We start from the raw sequence: 22,097 nt of genomic DNA on the forward strand, positions 1-22,097 counted from the left end.
TTATATGTCTGCTCTCTCAGATATTGCAATGAATTGTAGCAATTCAAAGAAATACAAAACTCTTCCCATCCTAGTAAGGAGATAGGTTAACTCTAATAGCCTTTCATAATAGATAACATAAAGAGGACTTTTAAAATATGTATTAATATATATGTACAAATAAGAGCAATCTGGAAGGCCCTGGTAGGACTATCAAAATATAGAAATTAGTGTGAGAGTTTTCCGTTTGTAAAGCTTTTCCAGAATGATGACGTGATCACCCTGAAATTCCATAGAATCTGTTAATAATCCATCCCATACATCAGTATATTCTGTAATATTTAATTTGATTGTTTCTACTTTTTTCCCTCTTGGAGAGAGAATATAGTATGTTGGGCATCCTCAGTGTGAAACTCTGTGAGGTATTAATTTATGAAGTGAGGAGTCATATTGCTCCAATCCTTTGCCCCGACTTTTAAGTCTCTCATTTTAAAATCAGATTCTTGTGTATTTGCATCCACACCTGTCTACGTCTTCACAGCCCTCTATCTATCTTTATGTCCATTCCGTGTCCCCATATGTCTATCCCAAGGCTGTGTGTATGTCACTGTACATTTCGTGACGACGGCCTCTGTACCTGGAAGCCAGGTGAGCAGACACAGACCTCTCACCCGGACCTACCCGGCTTGAATCCAAGTTACATGGTTGGAGTAAAGTTTCTAATGCTCTTTAGCCTTAGTTTTCTCACTGTAAACAAACAAAGAAGTTATTGCCTATTTCTAGGGCTGTTATGAAAATTAAAGGTAATAGTTTGTGAAAAGTGCTTAGCAATGTGCCTGGCATTTAGAAAATGGGAAGCTCACCACGAGGCAGTCAGCTCTAACTGAGTTGCTGGGAGGCCATCATCTAAAGAATGGACCTGTGGGTCTCCGCAGGGAAAAGGAAGTCTTCGGTTTCCTTAAATTACACATGGTTCAACGTGGTGTTTTATCTTCTCATATTTTTCCCTGATTAGGCAGTCTTCCTCGTGCCTTGTGCTTGAACACCCCGTTCTCAAGGCAATAAAAACAAGACTCTGAAGCAAGCCGCAGAGGAAATCACATCTAGCATTTGAACCTCTTAAACAGACTCCAGTCCTCTCCAGAGGGGTGCTCCCTCCAGGGCAGGGTCCTCAGTGGAGAGAGGAAGTAATATGCGTTCTCTTCAGGAAAGTGAGGAAGCTGCACGGCTGCTGCCCGGGCCAGCCAGGTGCCCTTGTGGCCCCCAGCAGAGCGAGGGCAAGGAGCTTAGGCACCCGCTTGATGCCCCGTGCACACCCAGGGTGGAGCTGAGCTGCTGGTCCTCACTCTGGAGGCATATGTAGACATGATGTTTAACTCTTATATATTCCAAGTGTTTCAAAAAGCCTGAGATTCCACTAGCAACAAGCAGCTATTTACATCAAAATTAATTAACAGCAAATACTGCTGACGCTCCGCTCCTTAGCCTCACTGGGCAGCAGGTGCTGGACTAGTGACTGCACTGGAGAGTACCCATGTGGGAGTCCATCATGACCCCGCCTCTGGATGCTCCTCGGCCTCCAGTTTGCGGCAGTTTCTGCATAAGGTCAGAACAATAAAAGATGCCCCATCATATTCCTCAGTTTCTGTTCCTGCCATGCGGCATGGCCTCATCAAATCACCTTTTTTCTTTAAAAGGAGATAAATTCTCTTTAGGTCAGATTGTATTTCTGAAATCTTCTTTTCATCTTTTTCACTGAACATGTATGAAATCACTCAAGTGGAACAGGCACTTGGAAATTTGGGGAAAAAATGAAAATAAAAGGAATCTATCTGAAGGCAGTCCAGAGAGTCTGGAGGGATCTCTCAGCAAAGACTCCTGTGTACACAGAGATGTGCACCAGCAAAGCAAGTTCAGGTGAAGGCAATAAACACAAGACTCAGAAACAGGCCGCAGAGGAAAGCCTTCCATTGGCCGAGAGACCCCTCAATGCAGACTTCAACCCGGCTCCCCATAGTACCTCTGCTCTCTGGCTCTGTTTTCTTAGAGATTTAAAAGACAACACCTATACTCAAGAAATCCAATGTTACATAATGAATCAAGATCCCTTCTCAAATCCTTGTTCAAGAAAAACTAATCTTCACGGGTTACCTGAGTAGAAAAAAAAAATGAGAAACAAAAAATTCTGGGTGAAAGAAAATGGAAATACTATAAATTTATAAATACTACAAATATAGGATTCAATGAATATTATTTAGCTGTATATCATTTTGCATTTTGTGTCCTGGAATTCTTAATAAAACATGACTTTGAGAGGTAGGCTTTTTTTTCTTATGTCAGTAAGCTTATCTAAAGAGTAACTTATAATTTCCTCCAAATGGACATAGCTAGTTGTACCTGGAGGTATTTCAGTTTCTGGAAAATCCTGGCTCCTGGTAGTTGTTTACATAACGCAAAACTCTTCATGTAATTGCAGAGTCACCTGGAAAGCTAAAGACTCTTTTTTTTTTTTTTAATCTTTTTTATTTATTTATTTTATTTTCACATACGAAGACTTTCTTTGTAATTGTAGAAGACAAATTTTGATATACACATTATATATACACACACACATATATATTTCCCCCACATTATATATGTACATATATGTATATATTTCCTGATAACATATTCTCTGATAGTTCAGTAAACATTCAATAAATAATTTTCAATAATTGATCCGTTTGGTGGACCCTAGTGGAACTTAACCAGAATGACAAACACAGAAATTCCATGTAAAGTCCCAGTGCGGCCAGGTCTTAGTACACAGTAGAACCTGATGAATGGGCTGACCTGTGAATCAGCAACCTCCACGTTTGGGTGTAGCTAGAATCGCAAAGGTATGCACCCAGACTCCACTGCTGACCCATCCAGATCTCTGGGCAACTGCCTTTTGGGTATAGTTTTCCAGATGATTCTGAATACACTATAAAATTTTAGGAATCACTGCTGTTGTTGGATCAGATGGCTAATTTCAGGGATCTAAAAGACTTCGTCATCCATCATTTTTCCTTCCTCTGCCTACAACCCCCCGTCACCCCCCCACTCCCACCACACACCCATTGCCCACCTGAGTACCTAGGAATGGGATCAGCCTGAGGCAGAGGCCCCAGAAAGGCGAACTGTCTGGAGGCAGTGACAGCACAGCAGGGGGATGGAAAGGGGACAGGCCAGGTTGTGTCCTGGCTCAGCAGCCCAGGGGTAGCGCTGCACCAGGGATCTAGCAGAGAAGGCAGAGAGAACTTCCCCGTGCTGCCAGCGCCCACTCACAGAGGGATCCAGAAAAGGCGCAGGCGGCTCACAGGAAGGGAGACGGGTATTCAGGCGGAGGTATGGAAATGCATCCCTCCCTTCTGACTTGGAGCTCCCCAAACTCAGGTGGCTCAGGGGTGGGGTCCCTTTCCAAACTCTAAGGAAATGCTTGGAGGTGGCTGTGCCCCATCTCTAGCCCCCAGGCTTGGCCTTCACCCCGGGGGGGTGGGTTGGTCTGCAGGGTCCATGGTACTTTGGTACCCACAGTCCAGGAGAGGTGTGGGGTTTTGGCACCAACATATTCTGGGAGGGCGAGGCTCCTATTGCATTAAAGAGAAGGGAAGAAGAGTTATTTTGTGAGTTTCGCCAAGCAGTTTAAATAAATCCATTTGCAGTAGGGTAGGAGAGAAAACACGTTAAAAGCCGAATGAGGGAAAAGGTTGCGATCATTGCTCAAACAAGTTCTTGCTTTCCTCCAAGAAATGAGGCGTGGGGTGTGGAATCTATTGCAGCTAATCATAAACAGGTGCATCTTAAACTCCCAAGGCGGACCTGCTCCGACACGCAGGGCCCCAGCTTCCCGCGCTAATTACCTGTGCGCTGCGACCGTGCGGGCCCTGCAGGCTCAGCGGGGGCGGTGGCAGGACGCGCGCCGGGCACGCGTGTCGGGACCTGCGGGCCGGCAGGGTGGGCCCGGGGAGCGGGGCCCAGCCAAGCCCTGCAGTGCCCAGGGATGCTTCATCGGGGTAGGAAAGCTTTACATTTCGCCTAGAAAGCTGTGGGAAATGTTTTTATCCTTTTAGCGATTTTCTGAGGCTAGCCAACCATAAGGATATTACGTTGTCAGATGGTCCTCAGATTACTTACAAGGATGAGTTTCCTGCCACGACTGACTCGGGGAACATGTTCCCTCTTGATATAAATACCCTGTGTTTTAACCTACCTGATGGCCAGGGCTAAATGCCTGCATCTTACACTCAATTCTCGGTTATACTTGGGAAATTTCCTAACCCTGTGCATTACTGGTAAGCCGGGATAGAGGTACTCACCTAGGCTGATCCAGAGGTGACCTGGGGAAGCAGCGTCGGGGCCCATCGCCTGCAGGTGTCTTCTAAGGCTTTGAGTTTCACAATGTAACACGATGTTTCCTTTTTTAAGTTCTGGGCGTTTCAAAGTCTCTTTGACCTTGGGTATGAGATGCCCACTGACAGCCAAACAAATGCTAGGCACTCTCTTTTTAAGACAACTCTTTATTCTTGTAATAAACTTTTTATTTTAGAATAGTTTTACATTTATAGAAAAGTTGCAGAGACAGTACAGAGGATTACCGTGTATCCTGCACCCAAGTCCCACCATGGTGGAAATGAATAGCTATACATTATTAACTGGAATAAACACTTGATTCAGATTTCCTTAGCTTTTTTTGTCCCAGCGTCCCCTCCAGGACCACACATTCCCTGCCTGTCAGGTCTTCCTCGGTGCCTCCTGACTGTGAGTTCCTCACACTTCCCTTGTTTTTGACAACATTGGAACACTGCTCAGGGGTTTTGTAGCATTACCCTGTATTGGGGTTCGTCTGATGTTTTTCTCGTGATTAGACTGGTTTTATGAACTGTGGGGAGGAATACCACCAGCTGTAAAGTGCCAGTCTCTTACATCATGTCAAGGGCACATACTGAGGGTATACACATGTTAAGAAGGAAAACAACTGTATTAAATTGGTGTTACTCAGCTCACAGTTGACTCCTGCAGTTACAAAATGGGCTGGATGTGGCTTGCATTCATCTTTTGTTATTGGTGTCTACTGAGTTGTTCAATTTGGCACCTTCTGCTTTTGGCCTTGGTCACCTGGCCAAAGGCACGTTTGCCAAGCTTCTCCTCTGTAAAGTGACTGTTGCCTGCATGCGGGGCCCCGGTAGAGGAAGGGAGCTGTGTCCCTCCCCTGCAAGGAATCCGTACCAACACAAATTACTTAGAATTCTTCTGTATGAGAGATTTATCTTTTCTCTTCCATTTATTTATATACTTAGTTTTCTTAATATACGTATGGAATCACAAACCTCTGCTTTATCCTTTGGGTTATTTTGCTGTTCACATATCCTGGTGTTGGCCATCAGGAGCTGGTGGTCCTGTCCCTTTGTCAGGGACCTTTCAGTTGGTCCCTGTCCCTTTGTCAAACTCATCATTGTGGGGTCTTGTTTCTTTGTACTTCCTTACTTTCTGGCACCAAGACAGGGTCCTCTTTCATATGGTATATTTTTTACCTCAAGCTTACAGTCATTTCTCAAAAAAACTGTGGTTTGTTTTATTGGAGAATGGCATTTCACACCAAGATCGCAGTGTGAGGTATGCATGTTGTCAGCAGGACCCGATGCTTCTCAGCCCTCTCAGTTAGAGTAAGGAAATACAGTGTCGGTACTAACCCATGTTTATACATGTGTGTGTAAATATTTCTACATAAACCATCTGCCTCTATAGTAAACTAAAAATGAGTTCATGTTCACGTCAACCAACTCTCATCTATTAACGTAGAGAACATTCTACTTGTCTGCAAATTTTTGATACTGGAATTTTGCCCTTCAGTAGGTCCTTAGACTCGGGGATTCGAAGAATAAATTCATGGACCATAGATCAGTGGTAAGATAAAACTTTTATTAGAAATTAGAAAGGAGGGCAGCGCCTGTGGCTCACTGAGTAGGGTGCCAGCCCTGTATACCAAGGGTGGCGGGTTCGGACCCAGCCCTGGCCAAACTGCAACAACAACAACGAAAAGAATACCTGGGCATTGTGGCGGGCAGCTGTAGTCCCAGCTACTTGGGAGGCTGAGGCAAGAGAATCGCTTATGCCCAATAGCTGGAAATTGTGATGCCACAGCACTCAACCAAGGGCGATAAAGTGAGACTCTGTCTCAAAAAAAAAAAAAAAAAAAGGAAATTAGAAAGGCACCAGAGCTTCTGGTGGGGGGAAAGAACTAACTGGGGAGTCTCTATGTGGGCTCTTTTATCTTGGGGTATCAGGTACACTTGGCCAGAGACTTGGTAAATAGAAACACATTTTCATCGTTAATGAGTGTTCTTGACAAAAGATTGAATGCAGTCCCTCCAGCTCAGGGCAAAAGATCAGGGTGTTCCCTTCATGAACTTGCTCAAACCTAGGAAAACTGGGGTCCCCTGTCCAGCCTTGAATGGGGGAACCCTGTATCTCTTTCACCTAATAGTGTGACACCTGGCTCCTACCCACCACCCTCCCTTTATGGAATTGTTCAATTCCAGGGCTATGTATAACAGCAACAGATTTGTTAACCCTTGCTGAAGTGGGAAACAACTTCGTCAGGTAGGGAACAGTCTACAGACAGTATCTTCTACCTTTAGTCTTACGGTCGCTGTCTTTAAAGTGACTTAGGCGAGCCCTCCTTTTCCTTTACCTGCTTCTCTGATAGCCTTGACTGAGGTTGTTTATATGTTTATCAAGTAGTTAGATTCTTTTGTCATGTTCTTCTATCCTGGAATCCTGATATCCTAAAAACATTTTAAAAATTTGCATACATAAATGTTAATTCTGTGTGGTAAAACTCTGATTTTGGTAAAGGGCAAGGCGCTCCATTATCATACATAATACTTTCTCCATCTAAAAATATCCCTGGGCGTCACCTTTCCACAGCTCCCCCCTTCCAAAAATCACTGGAAACTGGTGATTTGTTTTCCACATTCATAGGATTGCCTTTTCAGGGTGTCATTTAAATGGAATCAGAAGCATGTAGCGTTTCCAGGCTGCTTTTCTCACTTAGCCGTGTTATTTGTTGCGGGTTGATATTTCTTTGGGCTGCTGAATATCTTCCTATGTATGTTGGTGCTATTATTTATCCATTCGCCTGTTGAAGAACATCTTGGTTGCTGCCAGGTTTTGGCAATTATGGATAAATATTTGTGTGCACATTGTTGAGGGTGAGCATAAATTTTCAACTCGACAGAAGCAAAATTGCTGGGTCAGCTGGTAAAGACTCTGTTAGTTTTATAAGAAACTGCCTAACTGTGCTCCAAAGCGGCTATGTCATTTGCATTCCCATCAGGGATAAACACGACTTTTTGTTGTATCACGTTGTCACCCCAAAAATTGTATTGTTAATTCTTTGGTTTTTTTTTTTTAATTGAGATATAATTACATATTTATTTATTTATTTATTTATTTTTTTATTGTTGGGGATTCGTTGAGGGTACAATAAGCAGGTTACACTGATTGCAATTGTTAGGGGGCAAGACATGATTGCAATTCTTTGGGTTTTAACCATTTTATTGAGTGTGTATTGACATACGATTATTGTTTTAATTTGCATTTTCCTAATGAAAAAGAATGTTGGATTCCTTTCCAATGTCTATTTGTCACTTGCCTATCTTTTTTGGGGAAGTGTTTTAGTTTTTATGGCCCATTTTTTTTTTAACTGCTTACTTATTGGTGAGTTCTATGTAAGAATCCTTTCTATATCCTTTGTATATTTAAAATACCAGTCCACTATCAGGTATATATTTTGAAAATATTATAAAATATATTTTTTCCTAGTCTGTGACTTAACTTATTATTCTCTTAATGATGTTTTTCACAAAGAGAAGAGTTTAATGTTAATAATGTGTGGCTCATTAGCTTTTTCTTTTATAAATAGTCTTCCTTTTGGTTCATGTATTTTAAAACTTTTTAACTATGTCCGTAAATATTTAGAACTCTAGTCTTCTCTTGATAAATTCATTGCTTTAAAAACTTCATTTACCATTTCTAGTAGTGCAAATATGCTGTAGATGAATTCTTTTGGCTTTTTTAGGTCTTACTAAGTCTTTTGAAGTTTTTTTTTTATTTTTTGAGTATAGAATTCTATGTCCACAGTTGTTTTTTTTTTTTTGTTTGCTTTATTATTTTAGAGATGTTGATCCACCGTCTTCTTGCTTGTACAGCTTCTAGCTAAAACTCTGCAATTATATTTATCTTTGGTCTTCTATAAAATATTTCTCTCTTTTCTGGCTGCTTTGAAGGTTTTTCTCTTTGTCACTGGTTTTGAGCAATTTGATAATAATATAGCTGATTCTAGTTCCTTCTTTTTTTGGCTTGAGTTTTGTTGTGATTCCTGAACCTCTCTGTAAAATTATAGTTTTCCTCAAATCCTGGAAATTTTTCAGTTATTTCTTCAAATATTTTTCTATTCCCATCCCTGCTTCCTAGAGTGCCAGCTCAGTAATGCTCTGTCCACTAAGTTTTAGTTCTTTTTTTCTCTGTGTATTTTGTTTTCAATAGTTTCTAGGTATGTTTTCAAGCTCACTAATATTTTCTTCAGCAATGTCTATTCTGCCATTAATGCCATCCAGTATATTTTTCATCTCAGACATTGTATTAGTGGTTTAATTTGGGTCTTTTAAAAATAACTTCTGGGCGGCACCTGTGGCTCAAGGAGTAGGGCGCCGGTCCCATATGCCGGAGGTGGCGGGTTCAAACCCAGCCCCGGCCAAAAAAAATAAATAAATAACTTCCATATCTCTGCTTAACTTTCTGAACATAGCTATTGCAACCATTTTAATGTTCTTGTCTGCTTATTTTAACACATCTGTCAGTTGTTGGTTTTGATTTATTGATTTTTGCTTCGCATTTTGGGTTGTATTTTTCTGCTTGTTTGTGGGCCTACTTTTTAACTGAATAGTGGAAATTGTTAATTTTGTTTTGTTGTATTCTTGATATTTTATTTATTTTTATGTTAAAGAAATGCTTTATTAATACAAACACACCCTACATGTAAAGCACTAAGAAATATGTAATTATTTATGTCATAGCAAACAAGTGGCAACTCCACCTCCAGGGTCGACAGAATTCTTGAAGGAGATGGCAACAGATCAGCTTCCCAGGGTGGAGAGGTCATCTTCCAGGTGAAGGGGCCCAGCTGTAGCAGCTTTTCAAGTTTTCTCTCCTTATCAATAATCATGAGAGGCACTCCATTCAAGGAGAGGTCTGAAATCTGGTGGTCTTCAGGCAAGTCAAAACTCTCAAAATCTAGATGATTGAAGAGCAGGAATTTTTCTATTTCTGGACAGATGTCATCTGAGGCAGGAACAGAGCTTGACTCCGTCGTCTTCTCGGTCACCTTTTTTTGCAGGCAAGTTTGGCTGCTTTTGTTTGAAGCGTCCGTCTTACTGACTTTTTTCAAGTTCTGTTGACAGTTCTTTAGCCTTTCTGGCAGCTTTAGGTGAGGAAGCTCCAGATTTCAACTTTAGCCCATCTTTAGGAGCCACAACGTGTGGCTGGTTCTCCAATTTTCCTTATCTACAAAGATCAGAGTAGCCGTTCTGGATTATTCTAAGAGTGCAGCAGGATACTTGATATTTTAAACTCCTACAAGTATTCTGAACCTTGCTTTTGGATGCACTTACTTAGAAACAGTTTGGTCCTTTCAGGTGTTACTTTTAAGTTTTGTTAGGTGAGGTCAGACAGTGCTCAGTCTAGGACTAATTATTTCTCACTCATGAATTAATACTCTTCTGAGTACTTGACACAGGGTCTGTGAGTCATGATTATGTTCATGGTGGCTTGTGGGGACAGACATTACTCCTTGGCTGTGGAGAACTGGGCACGTGACCTGCCTCTTTGGATGGCGGTTTGCCCAGCCATGCTGCACTAACCAGGATCCAACTAGGCGCAAGAAAGGGGCTAGCTGCAGGTGTCTGGAGGTTCCGCTCCTCTCAAGGGATGCCGATGCTGGCCCTGGTCTTGGGGAATCTCAGCTTCCTTTTTTCGACTCAGGTGTCCACTGGCCCCACCCGTGTACCCGCCCTGGTGGCTCACTCACGGCCATCAGCTCAGCATCTCAGGAGGTCCCTGTGTTTTCTGTGTCTCAGGGGTTTTCTGTGTCTCAGGGACTAATATTCTTTGTTGCCTGAAACCAGAATCTTAAAATCTTTTTTAACTTGTGTGGAGGTTTGCTGTTTCATCTAGGAGTACAAATCAGCTCATTATCCCATCTTGCTTGGGAATAGAAATAAATCACAGGTAGATAGAAATAATAGAAATAAATCACTTTGCCTTCATTGTTTCCTTTAATACTTACAACAATTTTTATAAAATAAAGATTGGTGTGGTACCCAGTTTTTAGCAGAGAAAACTGATGTACAGACAAGCTAAATATGTTTTTCCTGGACCTACAGCTAATCATCAGGGGAATCAGTATTTCTCCCTGTGCTGCACAATTCCAGAGCCTGTACATTTATGACCATGTCAGAGAAACTTTCAGATTAGTCTCTATAAAAACATTGTATAACTGCTTTCATCATTGTTTAAAAATAAGGAGGAAATAATCTTTGTGATATTGCATTAGTTGGTAGTGTTTACTGGAAGGGCTTCAGAACCCTGAGACACTTGGTACTTTCTAAGGAGTACTTACGTGAAGTTTGGCTTTTTAATCTTTATGTTCAAAACAGAACTTCAGTCAGAGTATTCTATTTGAGTGAACCTGGAAAGAAATTAACTGATAACTATAGTTATAAAACAACAACCCTCCTATATTATGGGTTAAAAAGTTCGTATCCCGAGAGAGTGAAAACAAAGAAGCATTTTCTTTGCTTTGCTGCAAAGAGTTATTTTAAATGAAATCTGAGTAAGGAGAAGAATGGACTCTAGGAACAATGCCTTCACAGAGAGGACAGCCCGTGCAGAAGTCTGGAGCAGGGTGCTGGGAGCCGCCTGGTGAGGCTGGACCCCAGACCACAAGCAGGAAGCTGGGATGTGGGGTGGATGGGGCCAGGCATGGCTTAGCCTAATGCAATGGAAGACCATGGAAGCCAAGGGGTGTCTCACAATTTATGGTCTAAAAGAAATTCAATGAAATACGGTGTATGTAGTTACATGTGAGATTCAGGTGCTTTAGTGACATTGCATTTAATCTCAAACATGGTCCTAAGGAGGCAATGATATCTCCATTTGGACACGAAGAGGTCGAGAGAGATCTGAAGCTGGTGGACCTCGGTCCATCCCCCTCCTTCCTGCTCCCTCACGTTGGCTCCTATAACTCCATCTTTACTTTTATTTAACCACATGATTTTGGAGACTAAACCACTGACGTACAAAGTTTGAGTTTCCTTTTATCATTTAAAAAATATTTAGTTTTAAACCCCTAGCATCTGGACCATGATCTCTAAATATCATTGCCCTGGGTGGTGCCTGTAGCTCAGTAAGTAGGGTGCTGGCCCCATATACCAAGGGTGGTGGGTTCAAACCCAGCCTCCGCTGAACTGCAACAATAAATAGCCAGGCGTTGTGGCAGGCGCCTGTAGTCCCAGCTTCTTGGGAGGCTGAGGCAAGAGAATTGCTTAAGCCCAGGAATTGGAGGTTACTGTGAGCTGTGACACCACAGCACTCTACCCAGGGCCATAGCTTGTGGCTCTGTCTCAAAAAATAAATAAATAAATAAATAAATAAATATTAATATCATTGCCCAGTAAGCAGGCCAGAGCTCCTGTGTGAATCAGCAAATTCCAGGCCTGAGGAAGGGAGTGTATAAAAGAAGACCAAGACATCTTGTCATTTAAGAATGTTCTTAAATGTTCTTGTCATTAAAGAGACCAAGAACACTCTTAACATCTCCTGGGCAGATCAGTTGTGTCCAAAGGACTGAGGAACCATCCTGAGGCTCATTAAAGGTAGAAAGTAATAGTTCGAGGGAATCAAATATTGCTCAGTAGCCCTTCCCTGACATCCGGGTGTGAGATTTGCTCAGCAAATTGAACTTCTTTCACAGCGTTTCTTTCCGTTTGCACTTCCAAATTAGCCCAGAAGAAGCCTGAAGACAGGGAATGTATTTTATATAGTCACTCAGTAAAAGTTAGTTGAGTCATAAATAAATGAGCAGACAGTAAAGACACTAAGTACCAAATGGGTTACATTGAAAGGGTTGCTCTTTTTTAAGGCCAAATGACCCCGGTACAGTATAAGGAAGGAATAGTCCTTTTCTGCAGAAAAATTCTCACATGTGCCCTTATAACACATAGAAGGTTTCCTATACAATTACAGCAGAGTCAGAGATTCCCTGTAGTCCGCCTATAGCATGGGTCCACCTAACCCCCTTTTCATCAATCACAATTCAGTGTATGGCAGTAACTTGTTTAATTTGGTTCACAAGTATTTTTTTACATTACAGAAGGAAAAGTAATGTTTTTTTTTTTTTATAGTTGGGGATTCACTGAGGGTACAATAAGCCAGGTTACACTGATTACAATTGTTAGGCAAAGTCCCTCTTGCAATCATGTCTTGCCCCCGTAAAGTGTGATACACACCAAGTAATGTTTGAGGCTGAATTACTTATGGTATGATTGGAAACTGTACCACAAATCTGTAGTATCGTACTTCACCTTATGCAGTCCATAAGTTTCCTCATATTCAGATGGATGGCTTAGAACCTGGAGTCTAGTTATCCAGTTATCCGATGTCTTTATTGTAATAGTATTTACTGAAATTAAACGTAAATGAATGATTGTCTAGAGAGTTTAACAAGTCCAGTTTCAAGAAGTTTATTTTTTTTAAACTACAAAATGATTATATCTGGTGTATACTCGTAGCCAACTTTTCAAGGCACACTTAGGAAAAGTGGTGTGGGGTGATCTAGTAAGCAAAGACATAGTCGTTCACTCAAAACACACCCCATTCCCATTTTCCCCCTTACATTAATGTTCAGCCTTTTTTTTTTTTCCCTTTGCAGTGCATGACCAATTGCTTAATTTTCATCTTAAATCTTAGCTATGTCTGACAGCTGAATCTTTCCACCTGCAACATTGAAAGCGTTTCTCTGTGCCAGGTTTGTAGTCACAGAACATTATCTACAGAGTAGTTGCTGTTAACTGCTGTGGAAAGGACATCAGAAAGAATGTACTTTATTTGCATCTCAAAGACTCAAAGTAACATAAGTCCCTTGGCCCTCCGGGTGTCTGTACAATACCCCAGCGGCAAAGGTCCCTTAGGTTTATGTCTCATTCACCTCAACAGCACATTAGAGAACATAATGAAGTCCTCTGGGGTGGAGGGATCACCCCTTATTTTTCCCGTATTCTGTTTTTTGATAAGTGCATCTGGATGTGCCCTGACATCTCTGAGCTTCTGTCTTTGGCTGGTATAAAGATAATTTAGGATTTCAATGTGGTTTAATTTATATTAGAACATTATAAAAATAATTAAAAATAATATTAGACCATTATGACATTTTTCCCTATTAAAGCCAAAAATGCTTTGTGGTGGCACTCACTGCAGTCAGTAGGACGCCGTTACCGGGACTCTGATGTATTTTGTAACAACAGACCTTATTCTGCTAATTGTTCAGCTTACTTTTGTTTATTTTTCCATTATGGTAGCAGCTTACAGTATTCTCAGGACTTCCAACATGCTGAAGGATAGCACTTTGGAGCAAGATCTATCAGGATAATGTCTTACAGTTGCCCTTTTTTCTTGGGGAAGAGAATATTAAGTCAGCAAAGTATACACCAGATTTCTAAGGCTGATTTTTTATTGGGCATAAGGATCAAAGTCTTTATCTGAGCAAGGAGACTTTTATTTAAATGGCTATTTTCTTGTTCTCTTGCCTAACAATGGGTCAGATGCTGGAAAGGGTTTGAGCTGGGGATGCATCTTTGATGAAACTGTGGACATCTACAAGCGGCGGGTGAATCTCAGTGTGCAAATCTTACTGCTTCGTCAAACATATAGAGGCCCAGCTGTCACCACTTGAATTGTGCTCGTTCACATCCAGCCAGAAAGCAATCAGTAGTTTTTGTAACAATGAAAACAGCAAAAAGCAAAAGGCATTGTTTCACTAACTGCTATCTACCAGGACATTGGTGTCATGAGTGGGATTTACAAAAGACACACAAGGATGTTCAGGGTGGCCCCTGCAGGATGGCCTCTCATCTCTGTGACGTTGGAGATGGCCTGGAGAACTGGGTGAACTTGTACTTACTTAGATTTATTTGGAACAGAATGTGAGTTTTATTTGTAAATGCGAAAATTATGATGGAGTTATTTAGGATCTGAAGGGCATCTGGAGTTTTGTAAAATGGAGAGGAAACAGTTACAGACAGCAGATAAAAAGCTGAAGAGGTTTCCGGGGGCTCCTCACTCTTCTCCCAGCCGTGGGAGGTGACAGTGCCGTGGCTCCAGGTCAGGCGTGGTGAGAGGTGCTGGCGGGGTGGGCGCCAGCTGCACATCCTTGCTCTGGCGACCTTGAAGTTCGTGTTCATGTCTCTTTGGGATGTGCCTTTGCTCAACTCGTATTTGTGCTTCTCAATTTTTTTCTTTTCTTAATAGACACAAACACATTTGAGAACGAAGTGCCATCAGTCCCCATCTAGGGCTTCATGCTGAAACTCAGAGGATGTTTGGAGTTGTGTCCTAACTCCCAGCTTGATTTCTGGTTCCCTCACACTTTGAGCGTGTCTTACAGCATCCAGGATTCTCTCTGGCCCTGGAGGAGGGGTGGGGGTGGAGGGAGTTTCCATCTTCCCTGCTTCTTGCAGAGCTGACCAGGCCCTGGGGTTTATTTTCTTTCCTTTCCTCCCACCTTTTCCTCCTTGTAGGCTCTTAAAGACAAACTTTGAATGTGATTAATGGTGGCAGAGACTGGGAATACAAAGTTCAAGTGCTGAAGTGTTTGTTTAAGAGAGTTGTTTTGGGCTGTGCCTTCCCCCCGCGTGGACAGGGTGGATGAGCCTCAGCTCCATGTGGGCAGGAGGGTCTGAGCACTGGCCAGAGGGACTAGGGCAAGCTCACTCCTGTGAGTATCTCCCTTCCATCCTTGGGGTAATGCTTTCTCTCTTTGCAGGGAGGGAAAGGCATCTTCTGTGAGGTGTCTCAATTTCTGTGAGTCCCCCAGAGGCTGGGATCTGATGGGGGACAGGGAAATGGGGGCCTGGACTCAGGTAGGGATGGGGTTTCAATAAAGCTCCACGGTGGAGACCTCTCAGCATGTGCTCGTCCCATCATAGCTGCAGGCCGGGGTTAACACTTAAGCTGTGTCTGGGGCACCTCCTTCTCCAGACCAGGATCTTGTAAGTTCCCCCCAGCAGACTGGATGTCATTCCTCAAAGTGAGATTTCAGGTGAGCAGGTCACAGAAGCAACAAGATAAGAGTGGGACTCTTCCCGGGGGCCAGTGTTCCTGCTTTCTACCATGCCCCCCAGGGCACAGGGGCAGGTGGAGGCCACAGGGGCACACCAGCATTTCCTGGAGCCAAGTCCTCTGTGCCAGGGGAGGTCACATAGGTGGCATTTGTAGTAAAAGGATAAGGAGAAATTCACAGGTATGTCAGGGAGATTCCCACCAGCTCTGCAGGTGGGGTGGGGTGTCAGATGACTGCCCACGTTATTTGTTTGGCTCAGGTACAAATAGAGTTTATACACTATGAGTTTAATACCAGAAAATTTGCAATGAACAGGATGTCTTCAGGGGTCACTCTCTCTGGCCTCGTCCAAGAGGGCTGTGCTGGTCTGCACTGCTGAGCAGGCTGGCCCTGTGGGGGTGCTCCTGCCTAGAATGGGTGCTCCTGTTTGCCCCTGAAGGTGCCTCCCTGGGGCCTGAACGTCCAGCCTCTGGACCCATCACCTCCCTCACCTCCCTGGACAGATGGTAGTACTGTCATGGGGAGGAGAATAACATTCTCTCTTTTATTTTTATGTTTCTTTCATAGCCAATGTGATGATTATATCACACTTAATCTGTGCCTGGGGCACCTCCTTCTTTGCAAAATGACCCAGTTTTTCTTCATTGAAAACTTTTTACAATTGGAATAAAGTGATTTCTCAGGCTGTTGCCTTGCTCTTGAGAAGAGGGACTACGGAGTCCTTCAGTTATTTAATTTGCTCAAGCAACTTCAAGTCTTTACTCTTCCCCCTCGAGTGTCTGCCATAGAAAATGCTGACAAACTACAGGAAAAAAAAATACAAGTTTTCACATTAAATTTCTGAGGAATTTTTTCCCTACACTTAAAAATCTGGGATTTTTATTCTTCATGGGTTGATTGCCAAATAGTTATTTAAAATTATAGCATTTGCTTCCTGTTTTCAAGGGTTATCTGAAATCAACTATTCAAATATAGACCAGTTGCAAAACATGGGGCTTAAATTAGATTTTGCAGGGACTGTGGGGACAGCCCTGTCCCAGGGCAAGTGTGAGGGTTGAGTGTGCAAACACAGCTAGCACAGCCATCGCTGGGCCCTGACCTGCACAGACACCTCTCCAACAGGCTGCAGTAAGTGTGACTGTCTGGGGACCCAGAGCCTTCCTCAACTTGAAATCTGGGGTCAGACGTCACCCAGGAGGTCTAATCGTTTTCCTGAAATGTGTATGATTGTCCCAGTTCTGTTAACATGTTTGTCTTCTCCAAGAACAAATAAAGAAAATAAATTGATGTTCCTTCCAGTGTTTCTTTTGATGTGATCTTTCCTCAGGACCATATTTATAAGTGTTGTCTTCAGGTTCCATGCTCTGTGGAAGCCTTGGAATCAAGTCACTATATTACAGGCTTTTCTTTGCAGTGCTGAGGATGCAGTTTTCTCTCATTAGGAGCGCTTTCATGTGGTGGGTGCAGTGATCCTTCAGACATTAACAGACAAATTAGCTCATGATATTGACAATGCCAGAGATTTGGAGGAGCAAAGGAGCTGCCGCCCAGGCTGGACAGAGGGACGGGAAGAGCATGCAGCTCTGTGAGTAATGAATGAATGTGAGATTGTACAGTCATCTGTCTCCACAGCCTGATGCTGAAATGCAGCCCAGCTGCGTCCCTCTATTCAACACTAAAAACACTACTGAGCTGTGGACAGTAATGGTCTGATCATCCCTGGAGGCCGCTGGCTGCCTTGTTCTTGCTCAGTGTCCACACACAGGCGTCACTGATGAAGGACCAGCACTGTTTACAGTCTATGAATGATGGGAGCTTGTCTGTGGTGGCAGCTTCTTGCTGGCTGGTGCCCAGAGCCTGCTGGTTCCCTGCAAGGACAAAGTGGCACAGACGCTGGGCGTGTAGCAGACTCTGCACTTGAGATGCTGAGTTTTTAGCTTCCATCACTAACTTCCTTCCCATCAGATGCTCAGCTGGGTAGAGTGCTGGCGATTGTCTCCCATGCCCTGGAGTGATGGCATTTGTGCAGAGCCATTCCACCTCAGTGCACGGCACATCACCTGCCTGGGTGCCTGGCTCTAGAGGAATGTCTGCTGCATAAGTGAATTAGCGTGCACTCTTATGTATCCCATGTGCCTTTGGCTTACATGAGGTACCCTCAACATTGGGGTTTCTCTTCTGAAATCCCAGCAGCGTGTGGCTGGTGGGGGTGGGCTGCAGTCCTGTTCTATGTCACGGTGTGAGCACCTGGCCCTGTGCAGTGTGAGCATGTGTGGCTGTGCTCCTCGGCCAGCCCCGACCACACGCTGACCGTGCCCTGGGGAGCCTGAGCAAGCAAGTCGCAGGCCAGGGGCTCAGAGGCACAGCCCTCACTTTCTTCTTTTCTGTGATCTTGGAATTCAGCAAAGAAATTTTCTACAAATCTTCACTCCTTACTCCTGATTTCATTTCTGGCCGAGGCCATAAGACCACAGGAGGGCTTATGCTTAAACTGATAGTGTCTGCAGCCTGGGTCCCAGAGTAGGCCCTGCATTCCACCCTATAGAGGTACACATCTGGCGGTCTAGGTCGGGATGGGGAGCTGGCTTCTGTGATCCGGCTCAGAAGGAAGGGGCCTTTCCTTTTGTCTCCTTCTTACCTGAGGGCCACGGTATGCAACTCCCAACTCAGCATGGCCTTGTGTCCAGACCTATGATTACTGTGAGGTTTGCCCTGAAAAGTTAGGAAATCCTTGTCATTCCTCATCACAATTAAGCAATCATTTTCCCTGGAATCCTACTTATGTTGGACCAGATAAGCTGGCAGGACTCTGAGTGGCCTTTCACTGATGTGTGGCCCCATCCTCTGTTGACTTAGGGCCTGCCCCATGGCCAGAATCTGTCAGACTCAGTGGATTCACGGGTCGTCTCCAACCTGCCAGCCCGTCCCCCCTCAGGTATATAATTGAGAGCAGTAATTACAAGAAAATAGGAAAGGATGTGCAGATTGACTCACTCCAACAGGGAGAAGTGGGGAAGGAAGTCTGTGCATGTCAGGGAACTGCAGCCTGTACAGGGGTGTGGGGTAGGCTGGGCACTTGGCCTGGGCTGGCTCTCCTTGGCAGATAGAGATGGAGGAGAGGGAGTTAGTGTGGGGAAGCATAAGCCAGTCTGCTGTGTTTATACGGAGTTTCCCCAGAAGTGAGGCAAAAGTGAGGCATCAGTAATGAGCACATGTGTTTGGAAAGAGTATAAGGTACTTATAAATATTACAGTGGCGTCGCCAGAGTTAAAGGTCTGGCAACATTTCCATTGTAAACTCTCAGTATCAGGGGCTTAAAACTCAGCTGTAAAAATTCCAGGCTACAACTTGGCATCCTAGGATCTGCCTGGGAACAAAGCTTGCCTCCTGCCCTCCTGCAAGTCCCCCTCCCCTGTCCCTGTGCAGCTCTGCGTGTGTCTCTGCCACTCTGGCCCCGGCACTCACTGGGGGAGGAGTGGGGTAAGTGCTCAGCACATGAGGCTGGATAAGGCCTGTCTTTTATTACAGGGGAGCCAGATGAGAAGTACCCACTGATTTCACTGACCCTTTGGGGGCATGGAGCTTGGTCTGTGTAAGTTACCACCCCAGTTCTTGTAAGTGGCTCTTGGGACCACAACCACCAAGGGCCAAATAACACTGGGTAAGCAATAGGGTTGGGAAAATTCAATTAAAATCACAGCACCAATATCTGAGCGCCAAGCACGTTACACAGCCCACTTCTTTAGGGTTCACTGACTATTTCCAGGGAGATCTCACAGCCCAGGAGACAGCGCTGGGGAAGCACCACGCTTTCTCTTTCATCTATAAAGCCAGCGGTCACAAAAATTGATTAGCAAGTTTGACACAGAGTTACATACAGATAAGTAAAATAGAGGTAGGGAGTTCTAGAATTAATCTGCAAACAATCTTGGTTAACACAACAACTTGTGAAGAGAAAACTTCCCCCTCTCCTTTATGATACCAGCTTGTGGGAATTTAAATCAACAAATGTGCTGTCTTTGCTGAGCATTAGCCTAAAACTAAAGACAAAATCAAGCACCAACTGTGTGCAGAGTCTCTGGTAAGTGGCCAGGCTGCATGAGAGGCAGTGGTCGTGTGTGCGCGCACGTGAGCCAGGAGCCGCCACACCCCACCCTTCCGCGGTGGAGGTAGGAGGCGATCTTTAATTGCGATCTCGCAGCCTCTAGGTCCAGCTGTTCCTGCTCTTTTATCTTGACATTATCGTGGCATCTGTTACATTCCTGTAGCAGCTACAAATTAATGTCTTTTCCTTTCATAACAGACTGACATGTGTTGTGTCGCCAGAGGTATCCTGAATTATTAAGGAAAAAAAATAAGATTTGTAAGATAATACTTCAGGAAGTGTAAACCAGCCTAGAAAATGGGCCAAGAAATTTGTTGTGCTCAGAGCCCTTCATGCATTCATTTGCCGTTGTAAGCACTCAAGTGCCAGCCTGAAACTTTAGCCAAGCATCTTTCTTCTGTTGTCGTAGAATCATATGTGATCCTAAGTGACTGTCACTCTCAGAGTCACCTGGCATGTCTGCATGGGTAAAATCAGTCTTCATCTAAGGGAAGATCACTAGCAACAGCTCTGGCTGTTCATTCCATTTGTGATGCACAGTAAATAGACTTGAATCCTTAAGGTAGAAAGATAGTTGCCATTAAAATCTCAATCTTAGCTGAGCCCATAGCATTAAAAAAAACTAAGAAATAAAAAATCCACACTGCATGAGTTACGCAGAGAACAGCTTGTATTTTCAGGCTTGCTCTTGGCTGGTTTGGCATCAGGTGAGGTACTAGAAATAAGGGATGCAGGCGCCGTTTTGCTTACAGACATACCTTTCTCCCGTGGGATGGCAGGGCCAGGGGCCACGTAAACTAGGCTAAATTCAAAGTAAATCAGGAGTAAGATTCAAAGTCCTTCTGGCATGGAGCAAAATAGACTAATTAGAATTTTTTTTTTTTTTCTTTTTGGCTGGGTCTGGTTTTGAACCCACCACCTCCGGTATATGGGGCCAGTGCCCTACTCTTTTGAGCCACAGGCGCCACCCTAATTAGAATATTTTAAAAGAAAATGGAAGGAGCTCGGCAATCTGGGCTGGGCTGCTGCTTCCCTGTGTTCTAGCTTAGTTTGGAGAGGGGAATCCGTGGTGCTCAGGGCATCACGTCCCGCTGGCTCTTCCACTGTTTTCTCTGTGCTTGCCCCTCTCCTGTTCCAGAAGCTTCCTTTCCTGTCTTCTCTCTAACCTTCATCTTTTTAAGGACCATAGGCAGCGAGATACATAAAAACAATTTCACTATTCCGAGGGAGAACAGTAGGGAGATGAAGAAAGAGGCCCAGGCAGTGCTTGGGTCTCAGGTCCTCACAATTCACCAAGGTTTTCTCCCACCATGTTGCAGCCCTGGTGTGCAAAGACGCGTAATTGTGTGCAAATCTTGAGCAACCCTCATTGACTTAGAGGGCACACATATGAAATACTCTTACTATATTTGTTTTATAATTAACCATTGCTTGAGAAATTTGTTTCCCACTCTTAATTTTTCTTCAAGAGACATTTGAAATTTATTATCTAAAGCTTAAGTCTTGCAAATGTGTATTAATTCTTCACAGCCAATAATTTCCTCCCATATTAAACATAATGCACACAGTGGATTCAGCAGTCGCAGAACATAACATGTTTCCTTTTATGAGGCAAAAGATCCACATAGTCATCACACAATTCCTGAACAGATTTTTTTTTCTCTTTACTGAAGATGCTGATTAAAATCACAGAACTTTATGTCAGTTGCTTCTTGTTTCTTTTCTACCGCAGGCCATCAGTGGTGCAGAAGATCCACTGAATACTGTTTTTTATTGCTTTCTTTCTCATAGTAAACGACCAAGTTGGGGATATGACCATCAGCTTATCACTGGATAAAATTTCAGTAGTTGCACTTCTGCGTATGGTCATGAGTAATGATTTCATCCTAGTTAGGATTATGTCTGGTGGAGGTACGCACCCTCAGGCTGAAGTACAACTGCCCGAAGTTGACCTTGAGACTTGACAGAACAGAGTGGGAGTGTCTGCAGGGTAGGCAGCCTGTCTCTTGCATAGACAGCGGGGGCTCCAAGGGGCTCAAGGGCGCCCACATCCTACAGTGTATCCCTTTAGTGTACTGTAGAAAACAATCCCTGAAAGTATAGTCTTGACAGTTTATTCCTGTAAGTTGGCCATAATTCTGGTTCTACTCTGTAGCATCTTGGTGTTTTACTTGCATAGAAAACCACTGTAAATTCTGTAATAAACTGTTGCTCTAGGAAGGTGAGCACTGCCCATCCTGAGCCCTCACAAAGGGCCCCGCGTGAAACCCTGTTGGCTGGGCTGATCGGGTAGTGGCAGGTGGGACTGAGTACACCACGGGTGTCGCTGGTGCTGTGCACATCTCTTGAAGTGAATGTATCCCTCTCTCTCCACCCAACAGGGGGATATCCAGGTACTCACCAGCCTCTGTCCAGGCTGTTTTCACATCTATGGAACACAACTGCATACACATCTCTCTGTCATTGAGCATGTGTTCCTGATTGGCTGTGATCCTGCCTCCCTCACGTGACACTGACATGGGCAATGTGTGTGGGTGGCAGTTGGAGCTGGCAGCCTGGGTTCAGGTGCTCGTGCTGAGGAGTGCTGAGGGCCTC

At 43.9% G+C, this 22,097-nt stretch overlaps 1 pseudogene; it reads right to left on the reverse strand.

Moving 5' to 3' along the window:
- Positions 1–3,108: 3,108 nt before the first annotated feature.
- LOC128564013 (securin-like) lies at positions 3,109–9,912 on the reverse strand (annotated as a pseudogene).
- Between the last annotated feature and the right edge of the window lie 12,185 nt (positions 9,913–22,097).

Source organism: Nycticebus coucang, chromosome 13 (genome assembly GCF_027406575.1).
Source record: "Nycticebus coucang isolate mNycCou1 chromosome 13, mNycCou1.pri, whole genome shotgun sequence".
NCBI classification, from domain to species: Eukaryota; Metazoa; Chordata; class Mammalia; order Primates; family Lorisidae; genus Nycticebus; species Nycticebus coucang.